Source organism: Callithrix jacchus, chromosome 14 (assembly GCF_049354715.1).
Source record: "Callithrix jacchus isolate 240 chromosome 14, calJac240_pri, whole genome shotgun sequence".
Lineage (NCBI taxonomy): Eukaryota > Metazoa > Chordata > Mammalia > Primates > Cebidae > Callithrix > Callithrix jacchus.
This window is the reverse complement of record NC_133515.1, coordinates 89,530,013-89,547,891: the sequence shown is the minus strand read 5'-3', so window position 1 is coordinate 89,547,891 and position 17,879 is coordinate 89,530,013. Positions and strand designations below refer to the sequence as shown.

Sequence of the window (17,879 nt, the reverse complement as noted above, 5' to 3'; positions counted from 1 at the left end):
AAACAGGAGCTTGGTTAATTAAATCTTCTAGTCAACGTGGCCCAGTAAGTACATTCTTTGACGCAGCCTTTTGGCTCCAAATATACAATAAAATATTTTCAAATAAAATATTTTTAACAATTTTTTTTTTAAATAGGCTCAAAAACAAGATAAATCTCTATGTGGAGACACATGTTGCAATCAGGACTGAGGATCTGGGCTTGCTGGATCCTGAGTCCAGAACCAGGTGTACACTTCCTACAGGGTAGTAGTAACAGAAAGCAAAGGAGGATGAAAAGGAAGAAATCTGGGCCAGACTCACCGCTCAGGGCCAGCCATGATGCTGGAGCTGAAGGGAAGCTAAAAAATACTGCTGCCAGGTCCCCGCCTGCTGCAGCCCCGCTGCAGTCCCCGCTCCAGTCCACCCGGCATTAGGAGCAGCCCCAGAGCAGCCCCAGGTCACCGCCATGTCTGCGGCTGTGAGGGAGAGGTTCGACCAGTTCCTGCACGAGAAGAACTGCATGACTGACAAGCTCGAGGCCAAGACCGGCGTGAACCGGAGCTTCATCACACTTGGTGTCATTGCATGACTGACCTTCTGGCCAAGCTCGAGGCCAAGACCGGCGTGAACCGGAGCTTCATCACACTTGGTGTCATTGCATGACTGACCTTCTGGCCAAGCTCGAGGCCAAGACCGGCGTGAACCGGAGCTTCATCACACTTGGTGTCATTGCATGACTGACCTTCTGGCCAAGCTCGAGGCCAAGACCGGCGTGAACTGGAGCTTCATCACACTTGGTGTCATTGGACTAGTGGCCTTGTACCTTGTGTTCAGTTATGGAGCCTCTCTCCTCTGCAACCTGATAGGATTTGGCTACCCAGCCTACATCTCAATTAAAGCTATACAGAGTCCCAACAAAGAAGATGATAACCTACTGGGTAGTGCATAGTGTGTTCGGCATTGCTGAATTCTTCTCTGATCTCTGCCTGTCATGGTTCCCCTTCTACTACATGCTGAAGTGTGGCTTCCTGTTGTGGTGCATGGCCCCAAGCCCTTCTAATGGGGCTGAACTGCTCTACAAGCTCATCGTCCGTCCTTTCTTCCTAAAGCATGAGTCCCAGCTGGACAGTGTGGTCAAGGACCTAAAAGACAAAGCCAAGGAGACTGCAGATGCCATCATTAAAGAAGCCAAGAAAGCCACCGTGAATTTACTGGGTGAAGAAAAGAAGAGCACCTAAACCAGACTGGATGAAAACTTCCTGCTCTCTCTGTATCCTCCTACTAGAGCCTGATGTTTTATTAGGGACTGTGGTATAATTATTTTAATAATGTTGCCTTGGAAACATTTTTGATATATTAAAGATTGGAATGTGTTGAAAGTTTCTTTGCTTACTTCTACTGTCTATATACATAGAGAGTATTTTAAACTTAATGCAGTGGGCAGTGTGCAAGTTTTTGGAAAATGTACTTTGCCTCTGGGTAGGAAAAAATGTATGTTACTATCCTGCAGGAAATATAAACTTAAAATAAAATTATACACCCCCCCAAAAAAAACCTGCTGCCAATCTCTGCCTAGAACTACAGTTTATATAATGTTCTAGGCTTAGATAAGTGGGAAAATATAAACAGCCTCAGGACCAGGAACTGAGTCAAGACTCATACTCAATGAGGGGTGGAAAATAGCCCCAATTAATTCAAAGGGCAGGACCCCGACCCACAATTATCGTATCTGATTCCAGAATGAGGTCCTATAGGTCAACCCAAGCACCTGAAATATCACCACACAGAGGAGAGTGGGTACAGAGATAAGAAAACAAAATCAAATGCACTCACTCTCAAAATGGGTCTGTAATTCAGGTGGGCATGGTGGCTCACAACTGTAATCCCAGCACTTTGGGAGGCTGAGGCAGGCGGATCACTTGAGGTCAGGAGTTCAAGATCAGCCTGGCCAACATGGTGAAACCCCATCTTGACTAAAAATACAAAAATTAGCCAAGCATGGTGGTGGACGCCTATAATCCCAGCTACTCGGGAGGCTGAGGCAGGAGAATCGCTTGAACCTGGAAGGCAGAGGCAGAGGCTGCTGAGCCAGACTCTGTCTCAAAAAAAAAAAGCAAGTCTGTAATTAAAAACTTCAAAACACATGAAGAGATACACTGCTAAGAAAGACAGCCAACAAAAACCAACAACTGAATATTATTCCACATGAAGTTTAATTTTACAGAACAGTCTGACAGACTTATTCTATAAGCACATTTAGGGTACTTGGAAATAAATTTTTTAAAGTATTGAGAATGCAAATGGTACAGTCACTCTGAAAGACAATTTAATAGCTTCCTACAAAGCTTAATATATCTTACAATAGGACCCAGCAATCACTCTCCTAGATATTTTCCCAAGGAAGTTACAAACTTAATGTCTACACAAAAATCTGCACACGGATGTTTATAGCAGCTTTATTCAAAATTGCCAAAAACTAGAAGCAACCAAGATGTCCTTCAGTAGGTGAATGAATAAACAAACTGTGGTAATTCCATCAAATGGAATATTACTATTCAGTGCTAAAAAGAACTGAGCTATCAAGCCACAAAAAAAGACTTAGAGAAAACATACATGCATATTCTAAGTGAAAGAAGCCCATCCGAGCAGGCTCCATACTACATGATTCCAAATCTATGACATTTCCAACTCTAGAAAAGGTAAAACTATAGCTATGTAATGACATGTATTCTGTCTGTACTGTTGGGTATTTTACAAATGAGTGTCCTTCTGAGCCACTTGCAGAGTTGTAACATGCAGTCATGCCATGTAATGACATTACACGTAATGTCATATTAATGATACATGACATTATGCATTTGTCAAAACACATAGAACTATGCAATGCAAAGAGTGAACTCTAATATAAATCGTTAACTTCAGCTAATAACAATGTATCAACATTGGTTTATCAATTATAACAAATGTAGCATACTAATGCAAGATGTTGATAACAGGGGAAACTGTATGGGAAAGGGTGGGTATATCAGAACACCGTACTATCCAGCCATATTGGTCAAGGTTGTGTTCATCTATTTTTATCCCATTATGTATATTATTTTTTAAACTGTATTACTATTTCACTTGAATACATACACAAAAGAGTTGGAAACACAGACTTACACAGACATATGCATACCAACATTCACAGCAGCATTCCTTATAATAGCCAAAAGTGGGAAACAACCCAAATGTCCATCAGTGAATGAATGAATAAACAAAATCTGGTATATTCATACCATGGAATATTATTCAGCCTTAAAAAGGAAATTTTGACACATGCTACGATATGAATGAAGTTTAAGGACATTTACTAAGTGAAATCAGCCGATACAAAAGGGCAAATTTTGTAATGATTCCATTTATATCAGGTGCCTAGAGCAGTGGAATTCATAGAGACAGAAAGCAGAATGGTGGCTGCCAGGGGCTGAGGGAGGGAAGAATGGGGAGCTGGTGTTTAAGGGGTACAGAGTTTCAGCTGGGGAAGATGGAAAAGCTCTGGAGACAGTGGTGATGGCTGCATAACAATGTGAAAGTATTTCATGCTACGGAACTGTACACTTAAAAATGGTTAAAATAGGGCCAGGCGCAGTGGCTCACACCTGTAATCCCAGCACTTTGGGAGCCTGAGGCGGGTGAATCACAAGGTCAGAAGATCAAGACCATCCTGGCTAACATGGTGAAAACCCGTCTCCACTAAAAATACAAAAAAAAAGTAGCCGGGTGTGGTGGCACGAGCCTGTAAACCCGTTCTCCACTAAAAATACAAAACATTAGTTGGGTGTGATGGCACGTGCCTGTAATCATAGCTACTCAGGAAGGTGAGGCAGGAGAATCGCTTGAACTCAGAAGGCGGAAGTTGTAGTAAGCCGCGATTGTGCCACTGCACTCCAGCCTGGGAGACAGAGCAAGACTCCATCTCAAAAAAAAAATTGTTAAAATGGTAACGTTTATGTTATGTGTATTTTACTATAATAAAAAAAAATTTTTAGTGCTGAAAAACTGGTCATCCTAATTGAAAAAAAATTCTCTATCATACCATACATAGAAATAAATTCCATATGGAAAGCAAAACTTTTTAAAACTTTCGGAAGGAAATATAAGAATATATAATTCGCACCCCAGGATAGAGGAAATTTTCTTAAACCAGATACACACCCAAAAGAATGACGTCATTTAAGGAAATTTTTCATAAATATTACATTAAACTTAAATGGTATATATAACCAAATACATTGTTAACAAAGGAAAAGAAAAGCCCAGGACTGGCAGGGTACATTTGCAACACACAGACCCATGAAGAATCAGCAACTAAGGGAATCCAACTGTTCTTCAGTGAGTAAAAGACTCTGTGTAGACATCATGCTGTGATGTAAGTCTATAGTGGGACCAGGTGCAGGGGCTCACGCCTGTAATCCCAACACTTTGGGAGGATCACTTGCCAGCACAAGCAACATGGCGAGACTGCATCTCCACAAAAATTGTAAAATTAACCGGGCATGGTAGCACTCAACTGTAGTCCCACCTCCTTGGGAGAATCACTTGAACTCTGGAGTGCCACTGCACTCCAGCCTGGGCAACAGAGCAAGACCCTACCTCAAAAAAAAAAAGAATCTACACTGAATACTGAATACACTCAGCAGTTAAAAATAAACGGATTAAATCCACAAGCAGCAACATGGTTACAACCCCATCAATTATATGGTCAAATGCATACCTCTGACCCAGCAATTGTATTTTTTCATTCACTGCACCAATGGCCCTTAATGAGAATACTAAACAAACTACAATAGTATTGCATAAGAGACTGTGTAGTAAGAAGACTCAGGTCGATTCCTGTGTTCCAACACGAAAAGATCTCAAAATCATTCTGTTACAGGAAAAAAACTGCAGAACAATGGGCAAGGTATGATGTCATTAAAGTAGAGGAGAAAAAACTGCTCTTTTTAAATTCTGAATTACCTATATATACGTGAATCTACATAGATAATGGTCTGGAAAGACCACAATGAACTGGTAACTTCAGTTTCCATGAGTAGGTCAAGGGGGCCTTTATTCTGTCTGTACTGTTTGAGTATTTGACAAGTGAGGGTGCATTCTAGCCAGCTGCAGAGTTGCAGCACACAGTTGCACAGAGTGTGCACTACACAACTCCAGGAGCTGCCAGGCACAGGGACTCCTATGTGAATGATGCTCCCTAAAGCTGATCTACACAACTAGATGCCACAATTCTGATGCTCATGTAATTAAAAATCAATAGAAGGGAGTAGGGAAGGATGGTGAATAGACCGCAAACCAGCATGCCATGGAAATGTCTTGATTGGAATGGTGGTTACAAAGTATACAGCAGTCCCCCCTCAGAAATAAACAATTCATAAGTTTTAAGTTGTGCACCATTCTAAAGAGCATGATGAAATGTGCCATCCCACTCTGTCCCACCTGGGATGTGAACCATCCCTTTGTCCAAGGTATCCACACTGCATAAGCCACGCCCTGGTTACTCACTTATAGCTCTCAATTATCAGATTGACTGTCATGATATCACAGGGCTACTGTTCAAGTAACCACTGTTTTACTTAATAATAAGCCCAAAGTGCAAAAGTAGTGATGCTGGCAACTGCGATAAGCCAAAGAGAAGCCAAATATATGCCTAAGAGAAGGTATTCATCTCTCATGGCACCTAACTTATCAGTTATGACTTTATCATAGGTGCTTACATACAGGAAAGAAAACAGTCTGTATAGGCTTTGGAATTAGCTGTGGCTTCAGGCACCCACTGACTCTTGGAACATATCCCTGAGGCTAATGGGGGGACTACTGTACGAATTTTTTCAAAACTCATCCAACCACTCACAGGAAATCTGTGCATTTTATCCTGTCAACTATGTGTCAACAAGTTTGTTTTAAAATAAATATATAAACAAAATATCATTGAGAGGGCCTGGAATAAGGCACCCAGAATTGAAGAACCTAGGTTCCACTAAACAAGAGAACTACTGGTTATACAGTCCTAAAACAGGAGAAAGTAATTTACTTCTTCAAGGTTTCCAATACCAGATTTTGATTATTACTCTTATTTTTCACACGAAGAAACTAAGGCCCTGAGAGATTAATATAAAGCCATAAAATAAACAATAAATTGAATTTCTCTTGGTTTTGAGTCTAATTTTCCAACCATAGGTAGAAATTTGTCTTTCAGGCATAGTGGACATCCAAAAACCCTGCCAGCACTACCTTGAGTGCACAACCCCCTTCAAAGACAACTCCACTTATGCATGATAAAAATCCTCAAAGAACTCATAAAAGGTCAAGTTTTAATTTGGCAGACAAAGTGACCGAACAGGCACTGCAACCCAGCGAACGGAAACAGAAGCCTGGAGCTCCAGACTTCAGAGATTCAGCCAAGGCAGAGAACAGGTAGAATTCCAACCCTTACAGAAAAGCAAAGGCACAAACAGCCTCGGACTATAGATCTAAGATTCAAGAACCAGGATAAAAATGAAAAAGTTTTCTCTAGACAAAACTACCCTCTTCCTTCTCAAGTGATAGAAAAAGCCAATGGGAGAAGGAACACAATGGAATGATCTCAAGCAACAGCCGAGAAAGCTCCTGACAGCCAACATGCAAGCAGCATGGGAAGGTGGTAGCATGGCCACAGGAAACCAAGACCTCGCCCCCTTAGCCAGACCTAAGAACCGGGGTTGCCAGAAAAAAAAAAAAAAAAGGCAGAGAGAGAGAGAGAGAGAGAGAGAGAGAGAGAGAGAGAGAGAGAGAGAGAGAGAGAGAGAGAACTTGAAGAATAGGGGAAATCCAGCAACCTTCCCTAACACTAGAGTGGCTGACACTGCTCCATGTCAAATGTGGCAAAACCTTGCCTGTCCATTCATTCTTGCAATAGACATGAATGGCTCCACTGCTGTGAGCCAAGCAACATTCTGAGGATTTAGCAGTGAATATAGTCATGGAGCTTATTTCCACTTGGGAAGGAAGGAAACTTCCTTTCTTTCGAAACGTCTTGTTTCCCCTCTGACAGTCCCCTTTAAATAGTACCCATAGGAGCCTTCAAAACTCTTGCAAATTTGTCCCATAGGCCTTTGACCTTTCTGCTTTATCCCCAAAACCACAGAATTTATGACTCCAATTTCCCAATACTGAGAAAAGACAAAAGAGACCTAAAGTGAATAGGGCACGAGACATAAAATTCGAAGCTCCTTCGTATTTTACGTGCATACCTTCACAGCCACACTGTCAGCCCCTCAATAACAAATGACGGTGTGTTTCATACTATTTCGTGGCCCCAGTGCTGACTAAGATTCTCTACCCACGGTAGATGGGAGGTCTTCCTAATCCCAAGGCCTGGCATGGGAATTTAAGGACAAGCATTCGTTACCGGCATCCTCCTCTCGGGACACTTTCCAGTCCAGGGTGACCTCCGGGACAGGTTCGCTATTAGGCGCCTCAGAAAACAGTGATGTGGGGTGATCTGAAACAAATACTCTTCCCTCTGCCAGGGCCTGCCCGTCTCACCTGCCCTCTGCCAGGACCTGACTCCCGCGCCCCTTCAGCACCTAACGCAGAGCCGCCTCCCGGCGAGCCGGGATCGGGCAGCATCAACCCGGCGCCGCGCCCCCGCTCGCGCCCGCGCCCCGGCGCGCTCCGGACCCCGAGATCCCTCGCGGCCCGGGCTCAGCCGCATCCCCTCCGCCTGGTCCTACTCGCAGCAGCGCGAGCGCAGCGGCCCCGGCTCCCCGCGCCCTCCCTGCCTCCTGCGGCCCCGCACCCGCAGGCTCCCGGGTCCCGTGTCCCCGCTCCCGGGCCCCGGCGCAGCGCAGGCTCCCGTCCCGCACCTCGCGGGCGCCAGGCTCCAGCCGCACTCTGCTCCCCGCAGCCCCGGCGGCCGCCGCGGACCCCCACCTTGCTCACTTTCCGGCCGGAGCAGGGGGCGTCTGGAAGATCTCCGGCGGCCTCACTCCTCTGCCCGCTCCGGCCCGGCCCCCTCGGCTGAGGCAGCAGCGGCGCCCACTCAGGCCCCGGAGCCGCCCCCGCGGCGAACGTTCGCAGCGCCCGGCTCGCGCCGCTTCCCCGCCCGGCACGCGCAGCGCCCGCCCCCGGCGCGAGGGCGCGAGGGCGCGAGGGCGGAGAGCGGAGGTGGGGAGGGCGCGCGCCTAGCGTGCGCGCGCGGCCGGGGGCGGGGCTTCTGCGCGTGGGGAGGGGGCGGGAGCAGCCAAGCACCCCCTCGACCCCGCCCCCGCGGACGCGCCCCGCCCCCGGTCGCCCGCGGGTTCCGGGCAGGCGGGAAGCTGACTCCGTCCAGGCTTCTCTCGCTCGCTGGCGCCGGGCCGGGTGCCTTTCCATCCGCAGGTATCTGCCCGCGGGGTGCCCGGCCCGACGTGACTACAGGGCAAAGAATGCAAAGAGCCACCCCGTGAATCATTCCCAGCGCCTGAGCACAAGCCTCTGCCCGAGTGACCCCCGTGAACTCCACAAGCTCGCTCGGCAGCGGCGTGCGCCCCGCGCTGCACCAGGTGACTGTGGGCGCACGGTCACGGTCACGGTCACGGCGCCTGGCCTCGAGGCGCCTATAACTTAGCGGGGAAAACAGCCATGTACACAACCAGGTCCGGTGACCCGTGCAGAGCCAAGCCTCGGTGCGGTGCTTTGGGAAGGCACGGGAGCTAGAGATGATTTCTGCTTGGACGCCGCGGAGGGCTTCCTGGAAGAAGCGTCATTTATGATCAGCCTCGAAGGAAGAAAAGTCTTAGGAGGAAAAACGGAGAACATCAGGGCTAGGAAAACAGCTTGGGCAAAGGAGCCAGGAGCAGCCAGGTTTACCTTCTCAGCGCCAATTTTTTTGTGTTTTACTGTTAACCATCTTTTATAGAATTCTTTCCGAACTATGTGAAGTGCAGGAGATGGTGCCAAATTAGGAGTAGGTAGGACTTTTTAAATGGCTCAAATGGTCATTTTTCTCAATGTTACTTAAGACTCAAAACAGCAACATCCTTTAAGGGCTATTGGTCAATGATGAAGGCTGTAAGCTCTGAGCTAAGCAACCCCAGGCCTGCATGCTGGGAGTATGGTTTTCACTGGCTTTTGGCACCTTATGGTAAGGCAGATCGTGCCACCTCCTGCTGCTGTCTGCCTGCCTGCCTTTAGAACACCCTCTTCCTCCTCCTCTCCTCTTTTTATTTTTAAACTTCTATGGTGAAGGAAATGCTGATAACCAACTTTGTTAAATGGGAACAAATAGGTTCCTCAAAAGATGGGCATTTTCTGGCTGGGCACTGTGGCTCCGCCTGTAATCCTAGCACTTTGGGAGGCTGAGGTGAGCGGATCACTTGAGGTCAGGGGTTCGAGACCAGCCTGGCCAACATGTCGAAACCCCATCTTTACTAAAAATACAGAAATTAGCTGGGCGTGATGGCATACACCTGTGATCCCAAGCCTGTAACCCCAGCAGTTACTTGGGAGGCTGAGGCAGGAAAATGGCTTGAACCCAGGAGGCAGAGATTGCAGTGGGCTGAAATCGTGCCACTGTACTCCAGCATGGGCAACAGAGTGAGACTCCACCTCAAAAAAGCAAAACAAAACAAAAAGCTGGGCATTTTACCTTTCATAAAGTGTGTGAATATTTTCATGCTTGAGGAGACTTATCTCTTGTAGGCACGGTCTTTGCTATGTTTTGAACATATTAAGATACTCAGAATACAGGTAAGAGACATCTAGCTTCTTCATTTGCCCTTTTTGAGCACCCACTATGTGGAAGGCATTGAGAAGGTAAATATTGATTCTGTTCTTTGGAGAAAAGATGTGCAAATAATATAAAATAAATGTGTAAATATTGCTTGATATGTTTGTCCTATCGATTGAAACCAAGGTAATTTCAATATGTGGACTAGATAAGCATGAACCATAAGGGAATTAAATACTTCAAGTGCACTTGTATTCGTGTCTCTCCACCTCTGTTCTGTATTTCTTCACCTCCCACATCCTCAGAAAACTTTTCAAACATCTTTCAATCATTCTCCCCCTCTCACTCCAAAATTACCAACTTCTCTTTACTTGTCTCTTCCCTTCATCATCTATACATGTTTAAGCTTTTCCTGTCCTCAAGAAAAAGGGAGAACCCCTTTCTCTGTCTCTCTGGATTCTGCTTCAGTTACTAGTCCCTCTCCATGTTTCCCTTCACAAATGTCTTGAAAGTCACCTTCTCTCATCTCTACCTCCTTGGCAGCTCCTCAGCTCCTCAAACCTATGGAGTTTCTGTCCCTACCGCATCACTGCACTGCTCTCAGTCATGAATGGCTTGTTTGATCCTAAATGCCACAAGCCATATTTGAGTCCTCCTATTATTACAACTCTCAGTGACATTTGACAACATAGAGCACTCCACTCTTTCTGGAACTCCCTTGGTAACATGGCATGACTTCTCTCTTAACCCCTGTGACCACTTCTCAGTCTCACAGATTCCCTCCTCTGCTCATTTCACTCCACACATCCTCCCTGTCTGATCTGCCACATATCAGCAACACCCAAGTGCTCTATCTCTAGCTCAGGCCACTCATCTGGGTTGCTTATTCACAAAAGCCTGCTGGACTTCTCTACCTGGGTGTCCTAGAGACACCCACACTCTACGCATCTAAACTACTGTCCAAACAGTTGCCCAATTCAGAATCCTGGGAGCCATTCTCCATTCCTTCTTCTCCCTCCACCCCTCTGCCCTGACTCCATACCCAACAACCGCTAAGTCCCATTGATGCTGCCTCATAAAAAAATAACTAGAATCTGTCCCTCTTACCCCTCTTTCCCCTCAACTAATGCAGCAGCTTTTTTTTTTTTTTTTGAGATGGAGTCTCGCTCTGTCACCCAGGCTGGAGTGCAGTGGCGTGATCTTGGCTCAGTGCAACCTCTGCCTCCCGGGTTCAAGCGATTCTCTTGCCTCAGCCTCCCAAGTAGCTGGGATTACTGGCTCCCGCCTAATCAGGCTAATTTTTATACATTTAGCAGAGATGGGGTTTCACCACGTTGGCCCGGCTGGTCTCCAACTCCTGGCCTCAAGTGATCCACCCTCATAGCCTATGGATTAGAGGTGTGAGCCACTGCGCCCAGCTGGGAACACTTATTCTTAAAGCCCTGAGCGGTTATGTAAAATATTAAATCCTCAGAAAAGCCATACATGGAGGGGAGCACCTAGCTGCTCCTTGCTGGTATGAGTGAAATTGTCATGAATGCCCTATATTACCCCAAACATAAGCTGAATACCACTGAGTGACCTCACTTGAAGCCATGTGGAACAGAAGAATCATACAGCCAAGCCCTACCCACATTCCTAACCCCAAAGACTGTGAAATTATAATGAAAATGGTTCTTACTTTAGCCCATTCTTTTTAGGGTAGGTGTTTTATTATGGTGTCTGGTAGCCAAAATAGTTGGCATCAGACTTCTCAAGAGCAACGTACAAAGCCAGGCAGCAGTGATACAGCATTTTCAGCATTTTCTAGAAACTTAAGGAACAAAGATGCAAGCCAAGGATTTATATCCATCCATTTGTGCTGTTTTTAAAACATCCAGTCGATAAAAAAGAACCATTTACAAAATGCATGACTCAGAGAATGCTGTACATACCAGCCCATCTTAAGTGTCTAGTAGAGCAGGGTCAGCAAATTTTCTAAAGCATCTGATAGTAAACATTTTAGTTTTGGTAGCCTAGCTACTCCAGCCTGCTGCTGTAGCACAAAAGCAACCATATATGATATATCAATAAGTGATCCTTGGCAGATCATGAGGTCAGGAGTTTGAGACTGGCCTGGCCAATATGTGGAAACCCTGTCTCTACTGAAAATACAGAAATTAGCCAGGCGTGATGGTGGGCGCCTGTAATCCCAGCTACTCAGGAGGCTGAGGCAGAAGAATTGCTAGAAACCGGAAGGTGGTGGTTGCAGTGAGCCGAGATTGCGCCACTGCACTCCAGCCTGGGTGAAAGAGTGAAACTCCATCTCAAAAAAAAAATTTACATTTCATCTTTCCTTTGACACATCTCCTTGACAGGTAGTTTGACTATATGAGTATAATTATCTTTTGAAATTTAAGATTTTGCCTAGATGCTGTTAGGAGATATTGACCAGATGTTTCAGTCTCAACAAATGGCTTGTTATGTGACTGAATGAAAATATCTTTGCTGCTTTGATCACGTACACCTTGAAGGAAGGAAGGGGTAATTTAATAGAGGCTGTCATAGTTCATCATTGTCAATAAACTTTGACCTGACCTTTAAAAAAAAGATTATGTTCTGACAAAATTATATTTACAAAAACAGACATTGGTCTGGTTTTGGCTCATGAGCTATAGTTTGCCACCCCTATACTAGAGGAAAAGAAATAAATTTACTAAGTAAGCACCTTACAAAACACAAGGCCAGTATGATTTAAGAAAATAATATACTATGATCCAAGGGGTTTATGTATTAGTCCACTACAGCTGCCATCACAAAGTATTCAGATTGGTTGGTTTAAAGAACAGAAATTTATCTTCTCACAGTTCTGGAGGCGACAAGTTCTAGATCAAGAAGTTGGCAAGCGTGGGGCATGGTGGCTCATGCTTGTCATCTCAATACTTTGGGAAGCAGAGGAGGAAGAAGTACTTGAGCCTACGAGTTCAAGACCAGCCTGGGCAACACAGTAAGACCCCACCTCTACAAAAAAAAAACTGAGACAGAGTGTTGCCCAGGCTGGAGTACAGAGGTGATCTCTGGTCACTTTAACCTCTGCCTCCCAGGTTCAAGTGATTCTCCTGCCTCAGCTTTCCAAGTGACTGAGATTACAGGCACCTGCCACCACACCCAGCTAATTTTTGTTTGACTTTTAGTAGAGACCTCAGGTGATTCTCCTGCCTCAGCCTCCCAAAGTACCGGGATTACAGGCACGAGCCACCACACCTGGCTCCGCCCAAAAATTGTTTTTAAATAGTCAGGCATGGTGGTGCGTGTCTGCGGTCCCAACTACTCAGGAGGCTGAGCCCAGGAGTTCGAGGCTGCAGTGAGTCGAGATAGTGCCACTGCACTCTAAAGCAAGACTCCATCTCAAAAAAAAACAAAACAGATTTTGGCAGGGTCAGTTGTTCTGAGGCCTCACTCTTTGGTTTGTAGGTGGCCGCCTTCTCCCTGTGTCTTAATGTGCTCCCTCTCTACTGTACATGTGTGCACCCTAACCTCCTCTTCCTACAAGGACACTAGTCCTATTGAAGTAGGACCCATCTATAATAAGCTCATTTAACTTAATTACCTCTTGAAAGACCCTAGCCCCAAATATAGATACATTCTGAGGTACCGGGGATTAGGACTTCAACAACCTAAATGTAAAAGCTAAGACTATGAAACTCTTAGAAGAAAACATAGGTATAAATCTTCATTACCTTGGGGCTGGTAAAAGCAAATGAGAAAAGAAAATATAGCTATATTGGATGTTATCAAAATTTAAAACGTTTGTACATCAAAAAATACCATCAAGAAGATGGAAAGACAGCCTACAGAATGGACAAAAATATTTCCAGATGATATATGTAATAAGGAACTTACGTGCAAAATATATAAGGAATAAGTATACATAACAATTATAAAACAAATCGGCTGGGCATGGTGGCTCACACCTGTAATCCCAGCACTTTGGGAGGCTAAGGCCAGCAGGACACCTGAGGTCGAGAGTTTGACATCAGCCTGACCAACATGGAGAAACCCCATCTCCACTAAAAATACAAAATTAGCCAGGTGCGGTGGTGCATTTGTGCAATCCCAGCTTTTCGGGAGGCTGAGCAGAATTGCTTGAAGCCGGGAGGCAGAGGTTGCCATGAGCCGAGATTGCTCCATTGCACGCCAGCCTGGGCAACAAGAGTGAAACTTCATCTCAAAAAAAAAAATCGCCCTATTGCAAAATGGGCAAGATATTTGATGAGACATTTCTTCAAAGAAGGTATACAGAAGGCCAAGAGGCACACAGAAAGATGCTTGACTCGATGAACTATTGGGGATATGCAAATCAAAAACACAATGAGATACCACTTCGTGCCCCAGGTGACAATGTTATTGGGCAATAAAAAAAAAGAATGGCGAGCTACCACATGGATAAATCCGGAAAACATTACACGCTAAGTGAGAGAGGCCAGTCACTGAAGACCACGTATGATTCCATTTTGTTTTATTTGTTTCTTTTTTTGAGATGGAGTCCTGGACTGTCGCCCGGGCTGGAGTGCAATGGCACAATCTCAGCTCACTGTAAGCTCCGCCTCCCAGGTTCACATGATTCTCCTGCCTCAGCCTCCTAAGTAGCTGGAATTACAGGCGCACACTAACATGCCCAGCTAATTTTTGTATTTTTTTAAGTAGAGATGGGATTTCACTATGTTGGCCAGACTGGTCTCAAACTCAGGACCTCATGATCTGCCCGCCTCAGCCTCTCAAAGTGCAGGAATTACAGGCATGAGCCACTGCCCAGCCTGATTCCATTTTATGAAATGTCCAGAATAGGCAAATCCACAGAGACAGAAAGGATGTCAGTCGATGCGTGGGGCTGGAAAGGCGGGAGGGAGTGACGAGAAGCCGCCAGTGGGCATGGGATTGCTTTTGGAAGAGATGAGAATGTTCCAAAGTTGATCGTGGTGATGGTTGCACAACTCTTGTTAATATACTAAATACTATTTAATTGTAAACTTTACATAGGTGAATTATACAGTTTGGAAATTATATCTAACAAAGTTGTTTTTTTTTTCACTGTTTGTTGTTGTTGCTGTTTCAGACAGGGTCTTAGTCTGCTGTCATGCTGGACTACAGTGTCACCCAGCTCACTGCAGCCTTGCCCTTCCAGGCTGAAGCCATCCTCCCACTTCAGCCTCTCTCACAAGTAGCTGGGACCACAGGCTTGCACTGTTGCACCCAGCTAATTTTTTTACTTTTTTTTGCAGGAACAAATGTTGTCTAAGCTGGTCTTGAACTGCTGGGCTCAAGTGATCTTCCTGCCTTGGTCTCCCAGAGTGCTGGGATTACAGGTATGTGCCACTGCACCCAGCCAGCTGTTTCCATCAAAAAAATAAAACTATGAAACCCTCCTCAAAGACGCATATGTATACTTGAACAAGACATCACTTGGTTTTGTTTAAAATATCTCAACCTTGTTAACAGTTCTCCTTATGTTAATTTATAAATTTAATATGATTCTCCCAAAATATAAACCAATTCTTTTCTGTAGCTATACAAGTTGATACCAAAGTTTATGTGGAAAAATAAACACTCAAGGATAACTAGTAAGACACAGAAAAGAAAGAGATATGAGAGGAGACTAGCCCTAGCAAATATTAAAACATGCTATAGAGCTTTCTGAATGAAAACAGTGTGGTTCTGTTTAATTTGATTTCATAGGCAAATCAATGAAATCAAATAGAAACTTCAGAAATTAACTTACTGCTTATGAAAATCCAGTAGACAATACACAGTCAAATGACTGAGGCAAAGATGGGCTTTTTAATAAATGGTGTTGGGAGGCAGGGCACGACGGCTCATGCCTGTAATCCCAGCACTTTGGGAGGTTGAGGCAGGCGGATCACTTCAGGTCAGGAGTTTGAGACCAACCTGGCCAACATGGTGAAACTCTGTCTCTATTAAAAACTACAAAAATTATCTGGGTATGGTGGTTTGCACCCGTAACCCCAGCCGCTCAGGAGGCCGAGGCAGGAGAATTGCTTGAACTCCAGAGGCAGAGGTTGCAGTGAGCTGAGATCACTGCCATTGCACTCCAGCCTGGGAAACAGAGCAAGACTCTTGTCTCAAAAAAAAAAATAGTGCTGGGGCAATCGAATATTTGTACTCTGTTGGTGAGATTATGGAAACACACATTGCTGTAAGAAATGAAAAATAGTATAGCCCTTATGGAGAAGCATTTGGTAAGATTTAAAGAAACGATTTGTACATTTACATTTCAACCTAGCACTCCCACTTCTAGGAATTTATGCTAAAGATACCTCCGAAATACATAGGCATGCTTACATATGTAAGTTTCTTCATTGCACCATAATTTGCAAAAATATTTGTATTTGCATGGGAAACTAACTAAACACCCAAACGTAAAAGATTGATTGACTACACTATGGTTCTTAAATACAATGGGGTATTAGGAGGCTGTCAAAAGAAATTCAGAAGATCTTTACTGACTGATACATAGTCATTACCAAGATATATGATTGGGTTTTTTTGTTGTGTTTTTTTTGTTGTTGTTTTGTTTTGAGACAGGGTCTTGCTCTGTAATCCAGGCTGGAGTGCAGTGGCGCAATCATATCTCACTGCAACCTGGACCTCCCCAGGCTCAGGTAATCTTCCCACCTGAGCCTCCCGAGCAGCTGAGACTACAGGTACATGCCTCTATGCCCAGCTAATTTTTGTATTTTTTTGTAGAGACAGGGTTTCACCATGTTTCCCAGGCTCAGAAATCTCAATTCTTAGAACTTATTTTATTAAAACATTCAGTTATGTGTAATTAAATGTATGCAATAGAATATCTTACCAGAGTTATTTCTCAAAACCAAAATTTAAAAAAATACTTACAGAGCTCTGATTAAATTATGAGATAGAAGAGTCCCAAATCACTAAAATAACACTGTAAAAGAACGTTTTAGATGATATAAAATGGTATATGTAGTATGGCTCAAATTTTGTTTAAAATATGTTTGAGAGACCAGGCATCGTGGCTCATGCCTGTAATCCCAGCAATTTGGGAGGCTGAGTCAGTTGAATCACCTGAGGTCAGGAGTTCCACAGCAGCCTGGCCAACATGGTAAAACCCTGTTTCTACTAAAAATACAAAAAAAAAGCTAAGAATTAGCTGGGCGTGGTGGTGCATGCCTGTAGTCCCAGCTACTTGGGAGGCTGAGGTAGGAGAATTGCTTGAAACCCAAAGGCGGAGGTTGCGGTGAGCTGAGATCCATCATGGCACTCCAGCCTGGGCAACAGAGCAAGACTCTGACTCAAAGTAAAAAAAATGTGGGAGACAACACAATAGAAAAAGGAGCAAGCATTCTATGGAAGAGAAAACACATGGTCAATAAACATAGAAAAAGATCCTCCATTTCATTCGCATTCAGGAAAATGCAAATTAATACTACAACGTTGTACACCTACTAGCATGGCAAGTTTTAAAGTTTCACAATTCCAAATGTTGGAAAAAAGGCTAATCAATTGGAAACTCCTATACAGTAATGGTGAGAGTATAAATTGGTACAACCATTTTGCCAATATTTAACAGGTTGAAATTCTACCTACCTTATATCCAGCTATTCAACCCCAAAGATACTCTTCATGCATGCACCAAGGGGAATGTGCAATCACTGCACTGTCCTTAGTACTTTTTTTTTTTGGAGGCAGAGTCTCGCTCTGTCACCCAGGCTGGAGTGAAGTGGCATAATCTTGGCTCACTGCAACCTCTGCCTCCCAGGTTCAAGCAATTCTCATGCCTCAGCATCCAGGGTAGCTGGGATCACAAGCGTGCATGAGCACGCCCAACTAATTTTTGTATGTCATAGAGACAGGGTTTCACCATGTTGCCCAGGCTGGTCTCGAACTCATGAGCTCAGGCAATCTGCCTGCCTTAGCCTCCCAAAGTGCTGGGATTACAGGCATGAGCCACCACTCCCAGCCTGTTCTTGAGACTTATGAAAACAATCCAAATGGCCAGCAAGAGAAAAATGAATGTATAAATGTGTATATCTCCACAGTGGAAATATTAAACAGCAGCAAAAATAAAAGAACATTTGCATAACACAGCATGGATAAATTGAACCAACATTTTTCTTCGTGAAAAAAGCAGGAAACATATGACTCATA

The 17,879-nt window shown here is 44.6% G+C and overlaps 1 protein-coding gene and 1 pseudogene across 44 annotated transcripts in view; one reads left to right on the top strand and one right to left on the bottom strand.

The window, feature by feature from the left end:
• The window catches only part of DTNB (dystrobrevin beta), a 307,598-nt gene that overhangs the window by 288,464 nt on the left and 1,255 nt on the right, over positions 1–17,879 (bottom strand). For 26 of the 44 annotated variants that reach the window (XM_035273001.3, XM_078349770.1, XM_078349775.1 and 23 more), the window contains exon 1: positions 7,934–8,129. The exons of 1 other annotated variant lie outside the window; for it this stretch is intronic. The gene's annotated coding sequence lies outside the window, so the exon portion shown is untranslated. Of the gene's footprint in view, positions 1–7,409; positions 7,523–7,546; positions 7,727–7,866; positions 8,130–17,879 lie in introns of those variants that run through there. 17 more of the 44 variants (XM_035273003.3, XM_054245134.2, XM_054245133.2 and 14 more) reach the window with 4 other exon arrangements.
• On the top strand, positions 614–1,336 carry LOC100412302 (receptor expression-enhancing protein 5 pseudogene; annotated as a pseudogene).